Source organism: Mus caroli, chromosome 6, assembly GCF_900094665.2.
Source record: "Mus caroli chromosome 6, CAROLI_EIJ_v1.1, whole genome shotgun sequence".
Classification (NCBI taxonomy): domain Eukaryota; kingdom Metazoa; phylum Chordata; class Mammalia; order Rodentia; family Muridae; genus Mus; species Mus caroli.
Window position 1 is genome coordinate 26,047,062 of NC_034575.1, and position 12,639 is coordinate 26,059,700.

The window sequence follows — 12,639 nt, forward strand, 5'->3', positions numbered from 1 at the left end:
AGGGACACCCCGTTCAACAGAAACTGTAGCAAAGAACAAAGTACAATGAATTGCATTCCAGACCTGGGTTGGACCTTCCTCAGTAATTCCCTTCCAAAGACCAATCCCCACCTGGTAACTAGGTGGTATCCAAGTTAACTAAGTGAGATCTAAGGTAACTAGGTATTATCTAAGTCAAAAACTCATGTTGCTTGGCCTACTCTCCTTCCAAGTCACCTTGTTTTGACAGAAAGAGGACTGTCACTTGCCTGCTGTCAGTTATGCCACTAGCCAGCTACTCCATTTTAGACTAACTCCTCGGCGTAGGACTAATAGGACTGCATTCCGTTAACTCTGGAGGTTATTACAGCTAGACTGCATGATCATCCGACAGTGGTGGTTTACATAATTTGACTGCCGAGTTCTTTATACCAAACATAATTTAAGCAATTTAAAAACATTGCTTGAACCCAAACAACATTTTTGTTCAACAAATTTGTTAAAAAACAATCCTGAAATTTGTTACTTAAAAGACAATAACTCCTAGCAGAAAGTCTTCAGGCGTGCGTCTGAATCCCACTTGAACGTCTCCTGAACAACAAAGGACATACTTCATGTGTACTTTCCATCCAATCAGGAATTAACCTGTTATCAACAAATTAAAATATTCAGAAATGTTTCATGTTCATTACTTCCCATCGGCACACACATGTTTATAGACTAAAACAATCCTAACATTAGAGTCAAAGCTGCCTACAGCTTTAGATGGTCATTAGTTGGGGTAGGGTCAGGGGCTGATGTGGGTGAATGTCCCGAATGCTCCTGGGCAATTTGTTTTGTGGGAATTGAATCCAGGGCCTCGTGAATGCAAAGCAAACCCTCTACCAGCTGAGCTGTTATGTCCGCAGCCTTTGAAGAGCAAACAGGAAAGGCAGATAAACAGAAGAGAACCCACACCAAAAAAATAAATAAATAAATTTGGAAAATTAGAAAGAATGAGGGGAGGGGAGAGGAGGCCAAAGTTGGGTGTGCCAGAGCCGCAGCGTCCCAGCATCCCACAAACCTTCCAAGGCACATTCCAGACACATTCGAAGCAGTGTCTGCTTTCTGAACAGAAGGTGTAACTAACCACAGATCTGATTAACCTTTTAGACTTCCATACGGAAGAGGAGGAGGACCCTACCGATGGGCAGTAGCTCACGCCCACCCCCTCAGCCCTCTGAGGGCTTTGCTGCAGTGTCCACGAACCCACAGGCTCCTGGCGAGGAACCCTGCCTGAGCTTATAGCTTCAGAAGGGTGCCGCAGTGTGTTAGCAAGTGTTACGTAAACTTTCACAATTGCAGGTCTGTTCTTGCCATATCAAGTGGTACCTCCAACACTAACAAAACACAGTGAATGCACAGGCATTTCTAGTCGGCTCTCAGGATGCTGTGGTGGCTTTCCTCAAGAATGCAAGGCAGCTTTCTGGGTTAAAGATCTGGGACCCCTTGGACAGAGACTGTGCCTCGTGTCACCACCTTGTCCCCAACAGAGGAACAACGAATATTCCACATCTGTTTTCAGGAAGATCATTAGAGACAAATGGAAACCAAGTTTGCTGATTAGAATCCCAAATCATCGTTTTGGGTTTTGTAGTGCTGGAGTGAACCCAAAGCCCACACTTACTTACACAAAAGCTCGCCCACCCAGCAGTATCCCCCAGCCCTGATCTATTATTTTTAAAAATTCCGGTCTTGAAAATACCATGCAGATAATACGAAATGAGTAACTAGGACATTGGTTCATTAAGCCAAAAAAGTCCTTGTTGCACACGGCTCATTAGATGGTCACAAAGACGGGTGGCTATGAGCAGAGTCCTTGGGTCCTCTTCCAGAATTAAATTGGCAGCAGGAAGAATCTCAACTCGGAACTCCCTACAAGTGGGAATGAGGAGGGAGTTGGGCATACTTTCCCATGGAAAGGAAAGAAAGAAAGGTATACGCACGCTAACGCCCCACAAAGCCAAGGCAGAAGGTATAAATTTGGAAGATGAAACCTAAAAACGAGCTATGACCTTTTAAAATGTCTCACTTTTTCCTATCAAAACATAAGCATTGTCATGCAATAAGTGCTTTTTAAAAATATGGAGCCATCATGATACTGCTCCCTGACAAGAGTTTATACACACCATAAAATTCTGAAGCAAAAGAAAAAAGAAAAAAAAAAAGAAACAGAAAAGGCAAAGCCAAAGGAACATAACCGACTCTAAGACAAGGCGATTGATGAGGCCTCCGTGCCGCGGCCATGACGAAGCTCACCGGGAATCGCCCCAGGCTTTTCAAAGCACGGACGGTATGTACGGTAAGTGTGTGCCACCATACACAGCCAGAAAGCAGAAACGACTGCCAGTGGCCTTGACCACGGACAGATAAAGCAGCCTGCTGGAGTTGTGAACAAAGAGATTCCTCACTGGCAAGGATTCCCTGAAAACAGGACACGAGCACCCAAGGTCACAGGCCAACGTACAAGTTATGCAGAAGAGAGATCTGGGATAGGTGTTTATTACGTGAGTGCAAAAGACGTTAACAGAAACGCTAAGCCAGAAACTCCCTCAGTGGTTCAAATACACAGGAAAGGCTGTCTTTAGAAGCCACATCCTCCTGGGAACCACAAAGTAGCAGAAACCTTCCAAATCCTGATAGGTGACCTTTCCTGGCTTTAGGATTCAACTTAACTGACAGGACTTGGGACCCACCCAAACTCCAGGGGGAGGGAGAGGGCCAAAAAGATGCATTTTCAAGCAAGAAGTAGGGAAGATGATAGAGCCATAACAATTCTTTTGTCACAAACCCTGTATGAATTAGTGGGAAAACTACAAAATTCAAAGAGCTAAATTCAGAACACAAATAACACTATGACCAACACAACATGATTGAGTGTTCGAACCACAGCAATAACTAAACTCGTGTAAGGGATTCTCGAGTCTCTCACTTGAAATCAAGACCCTGCCCTCTGTTGTCAGGCCTGTGATAAGCAACACCCCTGTGAGGGTCTGTAACCCTACCACTGTAGGGATAAGTTCTATTTAGCACCTGAGGGCCAGGAAAACCTTTGTCGATCCAAATTCTCACAAAGGAACAGAGAAGAAGAGCCTGCTTTCCCCAGGGCCCGGAAGCTACCAGGAGCAACTGTGAGTGCCAAGCAACTACACAATCACTGTTAAAAGAACACTCAGAGCCGGGCGTGGTGGTGCACACCTTTAATCCTAGCACTCAGGAGGCAGAGGCAGGCGGATTTCTGAGTTCGAGGCCAGCCTGGTCTACAAAGTGAGTTCCAGGACAGCCAGGGCTATGCAGAGAAACCCTGTCTCGAAACAAAACGAAACAAAACAAAACAGTGTTACACCTCCATGTTCCAAGTAAGATCAGCCGGAAAATGGAAGAGTGTGTGGAGACAGCCTCATGTAGATCCACACAGAAGTGTTGGCCAACCACGCCCAATGAGAGAGGCTGCGACACAATTCTCACAGGTTGGAGTAAAAGGAACTGAAAGAAAATGAGTCAGATGCTCCCATATAGAAAAGGTCTTTATTAAAGACAAGAAAAAACAAAGACTGTTTTAGCTTTTCAATGCTGTGGCCCTTTAGTGACCTCATGCTGTGGTGACCCCACCAACCATAAAATTATTTATTGTTACTTCTTTAAAAAGTTCAATCTTGCTGCTATGAATCCTTTTTTAAAAGATTTATTCATTTTATTATATGTAAGTACACTGTAGCCGTTTTCAGACACTCCAGAAGAGGGCATCAGATCCCATCACAGATGGTTGTGAGCCACCATGTGGTTGCTGGGATTTGAACTCAGGACCTTCAGAAAAACAGTCAGTGCTCGTAACTGCTGAGCCATCTCGCCAGCCCTGCTGCTATGAATATATCTGTGTTGTCCGATGGTCTTAGGTGACCCCTGGGAGAGGGCTGTTTAACAATCCCCAAGGTGGGCAGACCCACAAATTGAAAAACCAGTGCTCTAGAGGAAGGGGGAAAAGGGACACTCAAGGAAGGGCCAGGAGAAGAACCCTTCAACAGGCATGGCAACGGACACTCCAGGTCCCAGCACTCTCATGTCTGCTTAGCCCAGAAATTAAACTTCTGTCACAAACTGACTATGAGTTAGCTGTGTATAGCAAGTTGTTGTTTGTGCTCATAATTCTTGCACTTAGGAGCCTGAGACAGAAGGAGGACTGCTGTAGGACTTAAGGGTGGCTTGGGCTACATAAATGAGTTCCAAAGACTCCCTGGCTACAGTGTGGGATCCTGTCTCAAACCAAAATAAAATCTAAAGATTCATATAAAGAACTGCATCTCCATGCCCAGTGTCAAACACAAGAAAAAGCGACTGTAGATTTCAGTAGCAAGTCTTTTCAACATAATAAATTCATGCCTAGAGCTCGCTCTGTGAAAGTCTGAAATCAGTCATGTGTGTGAGAAATCAGCTCTTAAGAGTCTAAGTTTCAGTATTTCCTAAGAGCAGTTACAAAATATACTATTTCAAGATAAACCTAAATCTCCTGCAGAGTGGAGCCAGGCTGGAGGCTGCAGACCGCTATGGCCCACACGAATTCATCAAACACACTCCGGAAGAAGCAACATGCCTAACTTCCAGAAATCTGATTTAAACGTGTTAGTGATTATCAAAGCCATCTAAAAGTGTAAGCACTGACTGACAGAGCAGAACCATGAAAAAAGTGACATGAGCTAAACAACAGGACGTGGTGACAGTCACAGAAAACGAAAGCTCACAGCCATTATTTCCTCACAGAGAAGCCTGTGCTGCTATAATTAGTCCGGTTAATAAGTCTTTAAGTAAAGTGTTTAAAAATCTTAAAGGATCCCATCACTGCCACCGGTCCTTCCTCCCTGTAGATCCCATTTGGTTTCTCTCTCAGATGAGGCTGTACAGACTTCCAATGGAAACCATTTCCTTCCACTGAACTCTCCCGGCTTTGGAGTAAGCTGTGAAGTCTTACCTCAGCTATGTCAGACCCTGACTCACCTGGTCATCACTTGGAAGGTCTCCAGAGCTCCTGTCCTCTTAGAAGCCATATGAGAGTACCACCATAGAGTCCCAAGTACACTGTGATGTCTTCTTTAAGACCCTGTTATCCCTGACTGACCCCTCGCTTCTGCCCACGGGCTGCTAGGAGCCACAGAACTGCTGCTGTGCCCACAGCCTGTTCACTACTGTGCTCCGACTTCCTATGCATCTTGCACATACCACATCTCCTCCCTGAGCACATGCTCTTCCCTGCATCCGCTGTTCTCAGAGGACTTCTGTGTCATTGCTATCACTGTCTTATACAGACTCAAAGCTATATAACCTCAACTAGAAATACACTCTGTGTGATAGACCCACTGTTTTTCAGTGAGCCCCAGTACTGCACTGCCACTCGATCTTAAAAGGCAATTTGCTGGACAGGAGTTGACTTCGTGGTTAAGAGCACTGCCTATTCCTCCAGAGGATGGAGGTCCGATTTCCAGCACCACTGGCTTCTGACACCCTCTTCTGGCTTCCTCAGGAACTGTGTATACTGACAAACATGCAGGAAAAATACCCACACGTTAAAAAAAGAAAAAAGAAAAAAGGTGACTGGTTAGTATTTAATACATGGAAATTTAATCAGCTGCTTACAATACTGACATTTACCATCAGAAATATTTTTTAAAACATGATCTAAGTAGCCCTGGCTGTCCTGGAATTTGCTATGTAGACCAGGCTAGTCTCAAACTCACCTGCCTGTGCCTCCAAAGTGCTGGGATTTAAAGACATGGACCACCAGACCTGGCTATTTTAATGTGTCTTTACTAAGAATTCTCGGGCTACTCAGGAATATCTAATCTGAGTTTGAATAGATCCAAGGTCCTCTAAGCATCAGGACCAGCAATCCTGGGAATCAAGTATATATTAGTGTATTAGTGAGCCTGCCCAACCCAAGGCCTTCCTCAGTCAGATGGTCTGGGCAGCCAACAGTGTGTGTTCTAACAAGCTCTCTGTGGTTTGGGAACCACGGGTCCAATGTAACCAAATCCACAAAGAACCGAAGCCAAACATTTCCTCATAGTCAATTTTGTTGTTTTTGAGACTGTCTCACGATGTAGGTTAGCCTTGAACTTGTGAGCCTCCTGACAGCCAGAATGGTCATTGGAAACACACCCAGCCTCCTTAAATTCTTCAATGAACCTTGGTCACTCACTGTCAACAGTTCTCTGAAAGCCAAGGTTCTTTAACGCTGCACCCAAATCCATTTAGTTCTATGACCTTTCATAGGCAAAATGCATCTGGATTCTGTTACCAATCTAACAGCATCACCAGATATGTAGACACAGGCAATATAAAGTTATTTATGCTGAGTGATTTATATTGAAAACCCCAAAAAGCAGCCTACACACGACTGGCCTCTGAACACATGAAGTGTCAAAGGCTTCCTTTCATTGGTTTAGCTAGGTTCAATTCTGTTGCTATCAGTAGTGTTTGGTTTTGTTTCTAAGGCAACAGCAGGAATTACTGGAACACTTGGTTGACAGTTTGAGGAGCTCACACTTATTTATGTATTATTATTTGAACCCATCAAAAAAATTCCGCCAGGCGTGGTGATGCACACCTTTGATCCCAACACTCCAGAGGCAAAGGCAGACCAGTCTGGTTTACACAGTGAGTTCCACAGGGCTCACAGTCAGACCCTGTAGAGAGATTCACTCCAGAATTATTTTAAAATAGGCCACAAAAATAGGCAGAAATTCTTAAGAAAAAGGTTGCCTGCCCCCGTCTCAGTTCACATTTCACATAGGAATAATCATGCCTTTTGATTTTGTTTCGAGGGACAGGTTTGTATTTCCTTGTGTTGCACTTATTTTATAGTAAAATTAGTTTTAACTATGGGACATAGTGAATGACGGGCCCTGACATCAGGAGTTCTAGAAGCCGTGGGAAAAAAATGCAGGCTGAAACCTCAGGCACACATCACAGCATCAAGTGGGCCCATCTGCTATACAAGATGGAGAGTGGACTTCTGTACCATCTTCTGCACACACTACCACGTGCACGTCAGCTGCACTGACATGCAGCCCCAGCAGACTGGCTCACAAGTAAGGATGTCGGGATTTTCCACCTTTGAGCTCATTTTAAATGTGTTTGGCATGCCCTAGACCTTCTTAATAAAAATATTCCCTAGTAGTTACTTACGTCATAAAACACCTGCTTCTGCTTCTACCTTAAATATCCACTTGGAGAAGTTTCCAAGGTTCTAGCACAGACTGAGGTTTAGAGATTATAAAATGAAGGGTCCAGTCCCATTCTTATGCTGAAATTGTTTTCTCAATGTCATGCTAGGGTGGTATTTTCACTCTTCTTTTCAGAATTATTAACATATATTTATTTAAATTTTTTTCATGAGCCAAATAACTAAAGCTCTTCAATGCATGGAATTTTACTTTCTTTACCACACAATCAGAATAAATCCTTGCTTTTCTTTCTCCGTGTGCATACAGTCTCCTCCTAACCTGTACACCCCATCTCATGACTTCACTTTTACTATGTCATCAAATGAGGGGAATGGCTACGGGAAAGAAATCAAGGTCACGCTTGACCAGAATGCCTTGGAAGAACGGTGGCGTCAGAGTGACGTGAGAACTTTGTCCTCTGTTTTTTCTTCTGCTCTTCAACCTGCACTCTGGGCCTGAAATGATGTGATGGGCTTACTCAATAAATATCTGAGCGCTTCTGATGCGAAGCACTGTGCTAAGCACCAGAGAAGTATCCGTCAGCAAGATACATCCTGCCTGGCTCCTTACAGCACACTAAAACACAAAACAAAACACTACCTTATTCAGCTTGTGAGGCAGTCGTTTGGTTTATGCTCCAATTACTCCCCTCCATTTGTAAATAATTACTCATCATTATAGCTATCCCCAACTTCTTCACTCTGCTCCTGAAAGGGAGACGACGAGACCACATACAGTATAAAACCAGCTTATGTAATAACACAGATGTTCTCTAGCTGAAGGCCTCATTCAGGTCAGAAAAAAAAAAAAAAAGTGTCACCAGCAAGTACCTAGAATCTAGAAATGAGAAGCACTCGTGCCAATGCCCTAGAATCATCAAGACTTCTCTTTTAAAGGTACACTGCCTTCGCTTCAATGCTTTACATGTTTAGACTCTAAGAGAAGCAAGCCCTCCATGCTGTCCGGTAAGGAGCCACTAGTGGCTATCTATCCACATTTGCAGCAACTCCAACTTCAGTTTCTGCGTCACACAAGCTACCTTTTAACATGAAGATGCTTGAGGGCCCCAATCTCGTAACATACTGCAAATCAAGAGATTAAAAAAAAAAATCTCATCTTCATCTCAGATAGCCTCACAGGGCTGAGGGGCTCTCAGTAGCTCTGTATACCCCATCTGAAAATTACAGTGTAATGATATCTGACCAAGCATTTGTGCCTTAAAAAAAAAGCACGGCCGCTGGTAATGCCTGTCATTTCTTTCCAAATAAGGGGGAAGTGGCAACGGGAGGGAGCTACTCGCCCAGCGCGTTATCAGTAAGAAAACGCAGTGTCCACTCAGCCAAAAAAAAAAAAAAAAAAAAAAAAGGTCTGTGTCTCTCACCAAAGGGTGTGTGCTCTTCACCTGACCACTCAGACCAGAGGTGGGAAGGGTGCTTCCGAATGAATGTGGGTAAGGGAGGCAAAGAGAATTCAATGGTGGCCAATGGAAAGAACTTAGTGCCGCTGTGTGCCACTGATACAGTTTTTATTTTTTTAAGTCATTCCTAACATTGAAGAGCAGTTTTTTTTGTTTGTTTGTTTGGTTGGTTTGTTTTGTTTTTTTGTGACAAATACAGTATGATAATCTGTGTCTGACAAAATGAGCCAAGGATGTGCGAAAGGCTACAGGACATTAAAAAAAAAAAAAAAAAAAGGTGGGGCTGGAGAGATGGCTCCGGCAACTCTTCCTGAGGCCCTGAGTTCAATTCCCAGCACCTGCATGGTAGCTAACAACTGTCTTTAACTATAGCCTCATGGGATCTGATGCTCTTCTCTTCTGGTGTGCAGATGTGCATGCAGACCAAACACCACATATGTAAATAAGATTTTTAAGAACAAGTTCTTCAAGAGGAGGAGGTAACCAGGAAGCAGGCAGGCCATCTTTTTTTTTTTTTTGGTTTTTCGAGACAGGGTTTCTCTGTGTAGCCCTGGCTGTCCTGGAACTCACTCTGTAGACCAGGCTGGCCTCGAATTCAGAAATCCGCCTGCCTCTGCCTCCCGAGTGCTGGGATTAAAGGCGTGCGCCACCACGCCAGGCCAGACCTCGGTTCTTAACCTGGGGACCTCAACCCCTTTTGGGGGTCACCCTTTCACAGGGGTAGGCTAAAACCATTGATAAACATAGATACTTATATTGAGTTTCATAACAGCAAAATTACAGTTATGCCATAGAAATGGAAATAATTTTATGGTTAGGGGTCACAGCATGAGGAACTACATTAAGGTGTCGCAGCATTAGGAAAGTTGAGCCCACCAGTCCCTAAACAGCCTGACAATGCTTAAGAAAAAGGTGCCGCTTGTGGTGAGGGCACCAGGATCGACGGGAGGAAACCAACATGTGGCTGGATAATTATTTATTCCAGACCAGCAATGTTCACATTTATGATGTGCTGGCCTGGGTGGGTCTTCAAGATCGTCGGCTCACCAAACTGCAAGGAACGTGAACACTAACCTTTAAACCCTGGTCTCAAATATACTTACCTGTGTCCACCGCGCAGCGAACGCTATTTGGTGGCAGTCATTAGTGTGCACATTCAGAGCTCTTTAGGCCACAGAAGACAACAATGATAATGCAAATAGTCACAAGACTGTTAGAATTAGAACTCTGGAGAGAAACTCGAATTTAATGTGTTATTTGGTATCACCGTAGGTATCAGCAACCACATTTTCCAAACAAGTACCAGAACCCCTACATCTTAAGGTTCTCATCAAGATCACATAAATGAGAAACAAAACCAAGGAGGAATAAGGGATGTTTGTTAAAAAAAAAAAAAAAAAAAAAAGGCAAAGCTTCTATAATCCAGAGTGTGAGCTTCCTCCAAAATTTTCACGACAGAACTTCTCAGACACTGTACCCAATGGGGGCACTTTGTCCACATCCAAACTATGACCCACCATGTCGTCCTTATTTATTGAGCATAGATGGAACACAGACGCACCCTCTGGACTCTTCTTCAGTTTACACGTATGTTAAATGACAACGAGCATGAAGATAATATGAGGGGATCCACCTGTTAACTTCAAATTGCTAAGATCCTCCCTCCCCTCCCCCACAGTAAACTTCTAGAATCAGTAGCCTGAAGGCATTAGTGAATTTACCAAAAGGTGGTTGGTTCTTCTTTCAAACAAGAGAACCTTTCCAGATAAAGCTATAACAACAGAAATCCATGTACAGAAATTCGGGCCCTCGGGCTAGTATGCACTATTCCTAGGCTGTTCGCAAAAGTGAAAGGTCTCTCAAGCAACCCCGAGTAATGGTTTCAAATATGAACTCTTGGGCCTGCTCCCATGAGCTCCCGTCAGGGAGTCCTCAAGCTTCACCTCTGCCAGAACCTCCTGTACTTCCATTCCTCCAAAAGTAAAAACTGTACTCCTCCAGGTTGTCGCCATGTTTGCGCAGTCATCCTGTCTGGCACGTAGAGGCCCCATTTAGTGAGAGACCGACATGTTAACTATTGGGGCTATTTTTCATTCTTCGATGCGTAAATACAGATGACTCAACATCTAGCCTACCAAGCTGGCTACCTATCAGTTTTTATTCTTACTGCGTCACAATGACTAGTGAAGAAGGAGGTGAAGAAAATGGCCCTCAGTCCAGACTCTATTTGGATTTCAGTTCTCTAGCTCTGAGAGTGGGTATCGGGATTAATTCTAAAGCTCTGGGGTTGATTACACCGTGCAGCCTGGATGAAGAGCTAGATGTAGGTACTTCTGTGTCCACTGATATAGCATAACACACCTGGGAGGACGGTCCGCTCGATCCCTCTGTTGAGTCTCCGGCCCGGAGGGGATGGGGTGGGGGGGACAGCCGACTGGCAGGGATGCTGTGACGACGAACCCAAATACTGCTCCAGGGGAACAACTGCGACCAGCCAGCCCCACAAGACTGTACCTCGCCGTAGTTTTCGGACTGTTCAGGGTCTGCGACCCTCCCCCGCGTCCCGGTCGCCGGCGCCCAGCCCCCTGGCGGCCGCAGCACGTGACTCGACACGCGCCAGCTGCACGCGGGCTCCATCAAAACAAAAACAGAGGAGGCGGGACGGGCGGGGGCGCGCACTCGCCCGCCCGCGCGCGCGCGCGCTCGCTCGCCACCGCAGCTCGTCCGCCACGATCGCGCGCCTCCGCCCGGCCGGGGGCGGGAGGGCAGAGGGCACCACCCTGTTTACCGCCTTGGCTCGAGCCCTGAGCCGGAAACGGTCTCCCGGGAGCGGGCGCGTGAGTGCGCACCCACCCGCGGCGCGGCCCTGCGTGGGCAGTGAGCAAAAGGGCCACGGCGGCTGCGTGTCACCCCCGTCACGACTCTTGCTACGCACTTCGCCCCCAGCCTTCAGCTCGCGAGCTGCCGCGGACCCCTCACGTGGCCGCCTCCTCCCTGACACGCCGTGCCGAGCAAGCCGTGGCTGCGGACCCAGGCGCTCCGGAGTCTTGTCCCCACCCCGCCTCGGACGTCACCCGCCTCGGACCACCCAACCCACACCTTCCGCCCCGGGCGCGCGCGGGAGGGGGTAGATAGCTCCAAGCTGTCAGAAGCCTACAGTGTGTGCCACATGACGAAGCTCGCCCTCGTCCTCGCCACTCACGCAGCAGCTTCGCTGCGAGCTGAAACAGACATATTGGGGGGGGGGGACCTGTCTTGATTTTTCTCTTGGTTTTAAAAGCACACCCCCCCATACATAAGCGTTAGACTTAGCTCTACCTACGCACTCGCTTTGCCTCCCCCATGGTCTCCTACCAAATCCAAGCGACTTACCAAATCCAAATGCCCACCCTACACACCTGCTAGGTAACCTGCCTTCTGGAACCCCAAAGCCCCACCCATCCCGCCTGTGGGGGCAACCTGTGTTGCGGGGGGGAGTGAGGCAACACAATTAGGTAGTGACAGAGAGGGGGGACATGCACCTCCCCCCATCTCCAGAGCAAGAGGACGCATCCTGCTTCCCTCCGCCAAAATAATAGTCGAAGTCAAAGCTCCGGCTTCCCAGGGGCTGCCTCTCCCCCCACCTTCCCCCTAGAACCAAAACGTCGCGTCCCTCCCAACCGCTCGCCCCCAGCCCTTACTTCTTGTTGACGGCAGAGGTGGGGGGGCGTGGGAGCCATGCATGAGTTGCCTCTAGGTTCGGGATGTTGGTCTCCTCTGAGTGAAGAGGTGGGATCTCGAAATGGAAACAGTCCTCCCTCCCCCCCAACCCCCCCGCCGGTCCCTCCCCTCCTCCTCCTCCTCTTCGTCTGTTTACCTCAAGTTTGAATTTTATCTGCGCAACATTAGCTGGAATGCGGACATTGAAAAAAAAAAAAAAAACCACTCGCTCTCAACCCGGCAGCAGCTCCGGAGGAGCCATGTGGCATCAAGCCACCGCAAAGGGGA

The 12,639-nt window shown here is 46.6% G+C and overlaps 1 long non-coding RNA gene across 10 annotated transcripts in view; it reads right to left on the minus strand.

Annotated features, from left to right (window-relative positions):
• The window catches only part of LOC110296206, a 138,619-nt gene that overhangs the window by 123,413 nt on the left and 2,567 nt on the right, over positions 1–12,639 (minus strand). The gene's annotated exons all lie outside the window — the stretch shown is intronic.